Here is a 9,346-nt window from a genome sequence, read left to right on the forward strand (position 1 = left end):
TAACCGGCAAGTCCCAAAAATTGACGAATATGCTTTGCAGTCTTTGGTATCTCCCAGTTCTGAATAGCAGTAATCTTAGCTGGATCGACATGTATTCCATTTCTATCAACAACATGTCCGAGAAATTGTACGGTTTTGAGCCAAAACTCGCACTTAGAAAATTTAGCATAAAGTTGTTCCTTTCGTAAGAGTTCAAGAATCATGCGCAAATGTTGCTCATGCTCTTTCTCATTCTTCGAATAGATCAAGATGTCGTCAATGAATACGATGACAAATTTGTCAAGATACGGTTTACAAACACGATTCATGAGGTCCATGAACACGGCAGGAGCATTAGTTAAACCAAAAGGCATGACACAGAATTCATAGTGCCCATAACGAGTGCGAAAAGCAGTCTTAGGAATATCGGATTCCTTGACCTTGAGTTGGTGATAACCGGATCTTAAATCAATCTTTGAATAAACACTTGACCCTTGAAGTTGGTCAAATAGATCATCAATACGTGGCAACGGATAACGGTTCTTGATAGTAAGCTTGTTAAGTTCGCGGTAATCAATGCACATCCTTAATGTACCATCCTTCTTTTTAACAAACAGAATAGGAGCTCCCCAAGGGGACGAGCTTGGACGAATGAAACCTTTATCCAATAGTTCTTGGAGTTGGTTGGATAATTCCTTCATTTCGGAAGGTGCTAAACGGTATGGTGCTTTAGCAACAGGAGCAGCACCAGGAGTTAAATCAATTTGGAATTCAACTTGTCGAGGAGGTGGAATACCCGGAAGATCTTCGGGAAACACATCGGGAAAGTCTTTAACTACTGGTACATCTTCAATTCGCTTCTCTTTCGATTCAATCAGATTAACGTGGGCTAGAATAGCTGGATAACCTTTCATAAGGTATTTGCGGGTTTTAATACAGGAGATAATATTGAGATTGGAACCACTCTTTTCACCTTGGATAATAAGAGTCTCTCCATTTCCTAATGGAACATGAACGGTTTTATCGTAACACATGATCGCAGCTCTTAATGGACGTAACCAATCCATTCCAACTACGACATCGAAACTTCCTAGCTCGACCGGCAAAAGGTCTATCTTAAATTCTTTGCTGGCTAAGATTAGGTTGCAGTTTTTATAAATTTTATCAACTTTCATGATCTTTCCATTGGCTACTTCTACTAATCGTTTAGTTTCTAAGGGTTGAGGCTTTTCAGTAAATAGGGTACAAAATTCATTAGATACGTAACTTCGGTCGGCACCAGTATCGAATAAAATAGTTGCGTAGCAATTATTGACGAGATACGTACCCGTGATGACCTCATCTTCATCTCGGGCTTCAGCAGCAGTAATAACAAATGCACGACCCTTTGCAGCAGTAGTATTGGCTCCAGTAGCAGGATTATCTCTCTTCTTAGGGCAATTTGGACTAATGTGTCCCTTTTCCCCACAAGTATAACAAGTAGGAGGAGCTTTGGCAGGAACAATAGATTTATTCTTTGGAGGAGTCCTACACGTCTTAGCTACGTGTCCCACTTTCTTACACAACGAACAAGTGGCAGTGCACTGCCCCGGGTGATGCCTTTCACAACGAACACAAAAAGGATAAGTGCCCTTATAATTCGTCCTTGTACTATCCATAAGCTTTTTACTAACATTCTGAGTTGAACCTTGAGACGGCTCAAACTTCCTCTTACCATCATTACCCTTGGTTTCAACTTGCTTATTGGCCGACGCCCTTCTTCTCTTGGCCAACATGAGATTTTGTGCCATGAGAATCACAGCATCCAAAGTAACCTTCTCAGCAGCAATAACATTCCCTTGAACATCCTCGGGAAGACCTTCAATATACCGCTCAATTCTTCTAGCTTCAGTAGGAAACATTTCAGGACATAGAGTAGAAAGCTCCAGATAACGATTGGTATAATTCTCAATGTCAGTACCCTTGACCCTGAGTTCCCAGAACTCAGCTTCAAGCTTCTGAACTTGACTCCTTGGGCAGAATTTGTTGACCATCATACTTTTGAGTTCGTCCCATGGAATTGCATTAGCATTATCAATTCCTACGGACTTGGCATAAGCAGTCCACCAAGTTAAAGCATTACCACCCAACGAGCTAGTGGCATACTTTACTCGATCATCATCACCACAGTTGCAAATACGGAAAATAGATTCCATCTTTTCGAACCAACGAACTAGTTCGACAGCTTCTTCGTTTCCCTTAAAAGCGGGAGGGTGACAGTTTGTAAAGTCCTTGTAGGAACAAGGTTTTGGTTGAGTATTAGCATGATTAGCTTGGGCGTTGCCTTGGGCAGCAGCGAGTAACTGTTGGAATTGCTCAGTAGTTAACACAACGTTGTTAACGGTAGGTGCAGCTGGACGAACCATGATGTCACTACATAAAAGTGAACATATATTTGATAAGTTTAACAAGTTATAAGTTTGAGTAATCACAAGTATGAATAAACTAAAGTATTGATATCGCATGATATTAATAAAACACTTTATATTATTAGAACGAGGCATTAAATAAGCCTTTATTACACGATTCGGAAATAGAAATTGTTTAAGGCACAGCCTTTACATAGATGGAAAATAGGAAAAATAACTAGGAAATATTAAGATTGAAGTAGTCTTCATATTTCGTCTCCAACCTTCTTCATAAACTCCTCAACTTTCTCATTTTTCGACTTTTGTTTCTCATAGAGATACTCGAAGTTGTCATAAAGGTTGGTAACACGACTGTTTACGGCATTAGTGTTGTACTCTCTTATGGCAAGTTGTTCGTCGACTCGACCTTTCTCCATTTTCATTCGGACATCAACATCCTCCTTGAGGTAAGCAAGTGATTGCTTTCCCCAGCGAGTGTTGCGTTCTTCCTCGCACTTTAGCATCAGCAACTCCTTTCTTAGCTCGACGTTTTCTTTCATAAGTTTCTTCATTCGACGATCCGCTCTTTCCATGTGGCGAAGTAGACCTCCAATGTTTCTCTCGGTATCGTTTCGTAATCTCATGATTTCATACTTAGGACCATCATAAAAAGGAGATCGGGCTCTCTTCCTTGATGGACCAACTTCTTCATGCCGTTTTCCCTTATCTTGGGTTCTCGGAGTTGGGTAGTATTGAGGAGACCCATGTGAATCTAAAATAGTATTCGGGCTATAATTCAGCGGTGGTGAAGCAGGATTATAAAGAGGACTTCGAACTGGTCTCGAAGTTGAAGAGTGTCCAACACCTACTTCGGTGGTAGGGTTGTGAGTTGCTTTGTTGGACTTGTTAACGCTTGAGCTTGACATCCTATCATTAGGAAAGAGACCTTGATTAGAATCTTTGAGTCAAGTTTATTAAAGCATAATTGTTAAGATTATACGACAATCCTAAGTGCTTTAAGTCCAAGGCAGGAAAGGTTATAGTTTCCTAGATTGCTAAGGCACCCTAGCTAACAAGTAAGGCACACATAAAAATGCAATCCTGGTTCTCTATAACAGCCTGGTTTGCTCTGATACCAATCTGTCACACCCCCAGTTAGGGCCTGGGTGAAATGTGACTTAATATCAAATCAACCAACATATTATAATATACGAGAACAATACTAAATGATAAAACAAACTTTATTGAGCACGCAGCGGAATATGAAACGTAGTTACAATGATAGGAATAACAATAATGGAAATGTTCACATGCAGAAGTAATAAATGCGATATCTCTTGATCCTATGTCCAAGTAGCATCACATAAGCAGTAAGTATAAGAGCTTGAATCAAACAGCACCTGAGACAAAACATGCTAAAGTGTCAACCAAAAGGTTGAGTGAAGTTCATAGGTTTAACAAATAAGTTTGACCGTTTGTTTTAGACCACAAGATTTAATTTGTAAGGTTGATCTCCCGCAGGATCAAAAAGTTATGCCAGTGCGTGATATTTAGACTAAACGTTCAAGTTTGCCCCATGACAAGTTGTGTCTGTCCTTGTCGGTTTAAATTTCATTATCAAGTAATACAAAGACTGAGTCAAATGTATCGGGGACGTTACTCCCGATAGGCCTACCCCCAATAAATAAGCATGCCGCAGCACTTAAAAATATCACTGTAGGGACTTAGTCGGACATAGCCGGGTATAGCATAGTTTTAGCAGTTGGTACTTGTGTCTAAATTGTAAATAGTAAAAGCAGCATGTGTCTCACCCCAAATAAATTAAATAAGTTTGCTAGCAATAAAGAGTGGGGCTATGAATTCACCTTAGTAAGTAGAGAGAGAGTTATTCCTCGGAATAAAGAGTTGAACGAGTGAGCAGGAAAGTCAACCTATTGACATTTAAGAGTAGTTAAGTGTTTTGCCCATGTTTAAGTTTAAGTATGTGTTTAAGTATAGTTTGTTTTACTAAGTTTCTATTCCTAGTAAGTTACTATTTTTATAATGTTTCCATTTTTAGAAAGTTTCTTATTTTACTAAGTTTCTATGACTATAGAGTTTCTACTTTTATGAGTGTTTTTCATTTTAGGATACTTGCCGTATTAGATAAGCTTCCAATCACCCCTTTCCCTTCGAATGGCTAATTTAGATCTAGGGGCTTGAGCCATAGGACCCTTTAAATCGGAAGTCCAAACCCTCTGCCTAGAATCTCGTAGAAACCATTCGTCAAGAAAGTTCGAAGATCTATACATCTCTAATACATATCCCAAAATATTTTTGTGCTACAATATAAGTAGTAGGTTATAGGTGCTAGTAATAGTAATAGTGTATACATGTTAAGTACTAGTATAAGTAGTATTAGGGTTTAAGGTTTTAATATGTATATGTATATATAATTCGTATATATACATAAAAATATTTTTTTTTTTACATGTATATATGTATATATAAATCTAGGAGTGTTTATGTATATACTTATGAATAACAAGTTTATAATATGAATATGAATTAACAAAGATTAAAGTTTATGTAAATAGTTTAGGGTTTATGTTATACCTTTGAAGATTCAAGATAATTAACAAAGAAAAGATGAACACGATGAAGATGGAAGATCAAAGCCTTAAAAATCTTGAAGAACTCCTTGAAGATTCTTGAAGAACACGAAGAACAAGCTTGAAGATCCGAATACCACAAGAGAGGGAGAGGGAGAGATTGTTTTTGAGAGAGGATTTTGGTGTGATTTGTGAATGAGAAACTAGGAGTTTATATAGTGCAAGTATTAGAGTGTTAGTCAACATAAGGATGTTCTAATTAATGATTTTATTTTATTTTATAATTTTTAGTCAACAATAGGTGGTACTAGTTTATATATATATTATTTTAATTTTTAGTCAACATAAGGATGTAATTGTTTAAGATTCTTTAGTCTCATTATTATTACTATTATTACTATTATTATTTTTTACATTTACTACATGATAAGTATTATTTTCTTTTTACTAATTCATGACTTGTATATATTTAGTTCTCAATTGTTTTATTATTTATATAAATGTCAATTTTTATTTATTACTTATAGGTTATCAGTTATAATATTACATAAATGCATAAATTTTAATTAGCAGTGAGTGTCGACTAACAGTTTATTATTTTCATCTTTTATTAACTTGTTAATTATTGCACAAAGTTAATTAATATGTTTTCTAACTCTTAATACTTAACAATTGTTGATTAAGTTTAATCATTAAGTTTTGATTATATTGTTTGGGCATTTAATATTGGAAAAATATATAATGGAAAAATGAGGGTCGTTATACTAACAAACCCCATCCAAAGTACCGGATGCTTTAGTACTTCGAAATTTATATCATGTCCGAAGGAGGATCCCGGAATGATAGGGGATATTCTTATATGCATATTGTTAATGTCGGTTACCAGGTGTTCACCATTTGAATGATTATTTTTGTCTCTATGCATGGGACGTATATTTATGAGAACTGGAAATGAAATTCTTGTGGTCTATTAAAATGATGGAAATAAATGATTATGATAAACTAATGAACTCACCAACCTTTTGGTTGACACTTGAAAGCATGTTTATTCTCAGGTTTGAAAGAGATCTTCCGCTGTGCATTAGCTCATTTTAAAGATATTACTTGGAGTCATTCATGACATATTTCAAAAGACGTTGCATTCGAGTCGTTGAAGTTCATTAAAGATTATTATTAAGTAAATGACAGATTAGGTCATTTATAGTTTGGATATTATGAAATGGTATGCATACATGTCAATTTTCGATGTAAAGAAAGATTGTCTTTTAAAAACGAATGCAATGTTTGTAAAATGTATCATATAGAGGTCAAATACCTCGCAATGTAATCAACTATTGTGAATCGTTTATAATGTATATGAACGGGTCCTTTCACCACACCCGTAGCACGTGCACCGTAGAGACTTGCTCCATCCGAAATGAAAGAATTGCAAAGTTAAATCCAAGAACTACTTGACCGTGGTTTTATCTAACCTAGCCATTCACCATGGGGCGCTCCGATTTTGTTCGTTAAGAAGAAAGATGGATCCCTACGAATGTGCATTGATTATCGGGAACTAAATAAATTGACGGTTAAGAACCGATATCCTCTTCCTCGCATCGATGATCTCTTTGGTCAACTACAAGGATCTCGTGTATATTCGAAAATCGATCTTCACTCGGGTTATCATCAATTAAGGGTTAAGGGGGAAGATGTCTCCAAAACCGCTTTCCGGACTCGTTATGGTAGTTATGAATTTCTTGTTATGCCATTTGGTCTCACTAACGCACCGGTAGTGTTCATGGACCTTATGAACCGCGTGTGAAAACCGAATCTCGATAAATTCGTTATTGTGTTCATCGATGACATCTTGGTCTATTCTAAAAGCGAAGAAGAGCACGAACAACATCTCTGACTTTTGCTTGAACTCTTGAGACAAGAACGACTCTATGCCAAATTCTCCAAGTGTGAATTTTGGTTGAAGGAAGTTCAATTTCTTGGTCATATTGTAAGTGATCAAGGTATTAAAGTCTATCCCACGAAAATCGAAGCCATTAGTAAATGGGAGACTCCTACCACTCCTACTCACATTCGTCAATTTTTGGTCTCACCGGGTACTATCGTAGATTCATCGAAAACTTCTCTTTGGTTGCTCGTCCTCTAACCGCGTTAACTCACAAGGGAAAGAAATTCATTTGGGCGATCGAACAAGAGTCCGCATTTCAAATGTTGAAAACAAGGCTAACCACCGCTCCTATCTTGTCATTTCCCGAAGGCAATGATGATTTTGTTGTATATTACGATGCCTCAAAACATGGTTTTGGGTGTGTATTGATGCAACGAAAGAAAGTCATTGCTTATGCCTCTCGACAATTGAAAATCCATGAACGGAACTACACGACACATGACCTCGAACTCGGAGCCATTGTCTTCGTACTTAAAATGTGGAGAAACTATCTTTATGGAACCAAGAGTACTATCTTCACCGATCACAAAAGCCTTCAACACATCTTCGATCAAAAGCAACTAAACATGAGACAACGACGGTGGATTGAAACTTTGAACGATTACGATTGTGAGCTTCGTTACCATCCGAGAAAGGCAAATGTAGTAGCCGATGCCTTAAGTCGAAAAAAGGGTGGTGCCTCTTCGTGTCCGAGCTTTAAACATCACCATTCACACCAACCTCAATAGTCAAATTCGTGTAGCCCAAGACGAGGCTCTCAAGGATGAAAACATCTCTCTCGAACACTTGAACGTCCTCACCTCTCGATTCGAAGTTAAGGAGACCGGACTCCGATATTTCGCCGGAAGGATTTGGGTGCCTAGTTATGGGGATTTACGAAACCTCATTCTAGATGAAGCCCACAAGTCACGATACTCGATTCACCCTGGCGCCAATAAGATGTACCACGACCTCAAAGAACAATATTGGTGGCCGAACATTAAAAGGGACGTCGCTAGTTATGTTGGAAAATGCCTAACTTGCTCCAAAGTCAAAGCCGTACATCAAAGACCGTTCGGACTACTTCAACAACCCGAGATCCCGCAATGGAAGTAGGAAAGGATAACGATGGATTTTATCACCAAACTACCAAAGACGGTGGGCGGTTATGATACTATTTGGGTTATTGTTGACTGCCTCACCAAATTCGCGCACTTCCTAGCCATGAAGGAAACCGACAACATGGAGAAACTCGCACAACTTTACATTAAAGAAATCGTAGCCCGTCACGGTGTACCCTTATCGATTATCTCCGACCGAGATGGCTGTTTTGTTTCTAGATTTTGGCGTACTTTACAAGAAGCGATGGGAACGCGTTTAGACTTGAGCACCGTATATCATCCACAAACCGACGGACAAAACGAACGCACAATTCAAACTTTGGAAGACATGCTACGAGCTTGTGTTATTGACTTTGGTAAAGCTTGGGATAAGCACTTGCCTCTCACCGAATTCTCCTACAACAATAGTTATCACGCGAGTATTAACGCCGCACCATTCGAAGCTTATATGGCCGAAAATGCCGTTCACCTCTTTGTTGGGCCGAAGTAGGCGACACACAAATCACCGGACCCGAACTCATTCATGAAACAACCGATAAGATCGTTCAAATCCGAGTTAGGCTTAGGACGGCCCGTAGTCGTCAAAAGAGCTATACCGACAAACGACGCAACGACCTTGAATTTCAAGTCGGTGATCGCGTAATGTTAAAAGTCGCACCTTGGAAAGGTGTAATCCGTTTCGGGAAACGCGGGAAGCTAAATCCGCGGTATATTGGTCCTTTCAAAATCTTGGAGCGTGTTGGAACCGTTGCTTATCGTTTAGATCTTCTACCTCAATTGAGCTCCATTCATACTACCTTCCATGTATCCAACTTGAAAATGTGCCTTGCCGAACCCGATATCGTCATCCCTCTCGAGGAGCTTACCATTGATGAAAAACTTCATTTCGTGGAGGAACCGTTTGAAATTGTGGACACCTCCGTCAAAACGTTAAAACAAAGCAGAATTTCAATTGTCAAGGTCCGTTGGAACGCCAAAAGGGGACCCGAGTTTACTTGGGAAAGACAAGACCAAATGCAAAGGAAGTACCCTCATCTATTCGCGGATGCGGAAACGCAAGGTCTCGAGGAAGAAACAATGACTACTACGCCTACTTAAATTTTGGGACGAAATTTCTTTTAAGGAGTAGGTAATGTAACATCCCACCTTTTCCATTTACTTTCCGTTTAACTATTTTGAAGTCCGTTTTATATTTATAACATCTCCCATTGATACGCGTTTAAATTATCTCGTTTAGGTAATTCACGCACCCGAATGAAACTTGAGGGACTAGACTTGCCAAATGACCAAAGATGTTATTAGGTCAAAGTGGTCAACATTCACTCTCATCCATTCATCCATCTC

The sequence above is a fragment of the Rutidosis leptorrhynchoides genome, chromosome 10 (assembly GCF_046630445.1).
Source record: "Rutidosis leptorrhynchoides isolate AG116_Rl617_1_P2 chromosome 10, CSIRO_AGI_Rlap_v1, whole genome shotgun sequence".
Classification (NCBI taxonomy): Eukaryota; Viridiplantae; Streptophyta; class Magnoliopsida; order Asterales; family Asteraceae; genus Rutidosis; species Rutidosis leptorrhynchoides.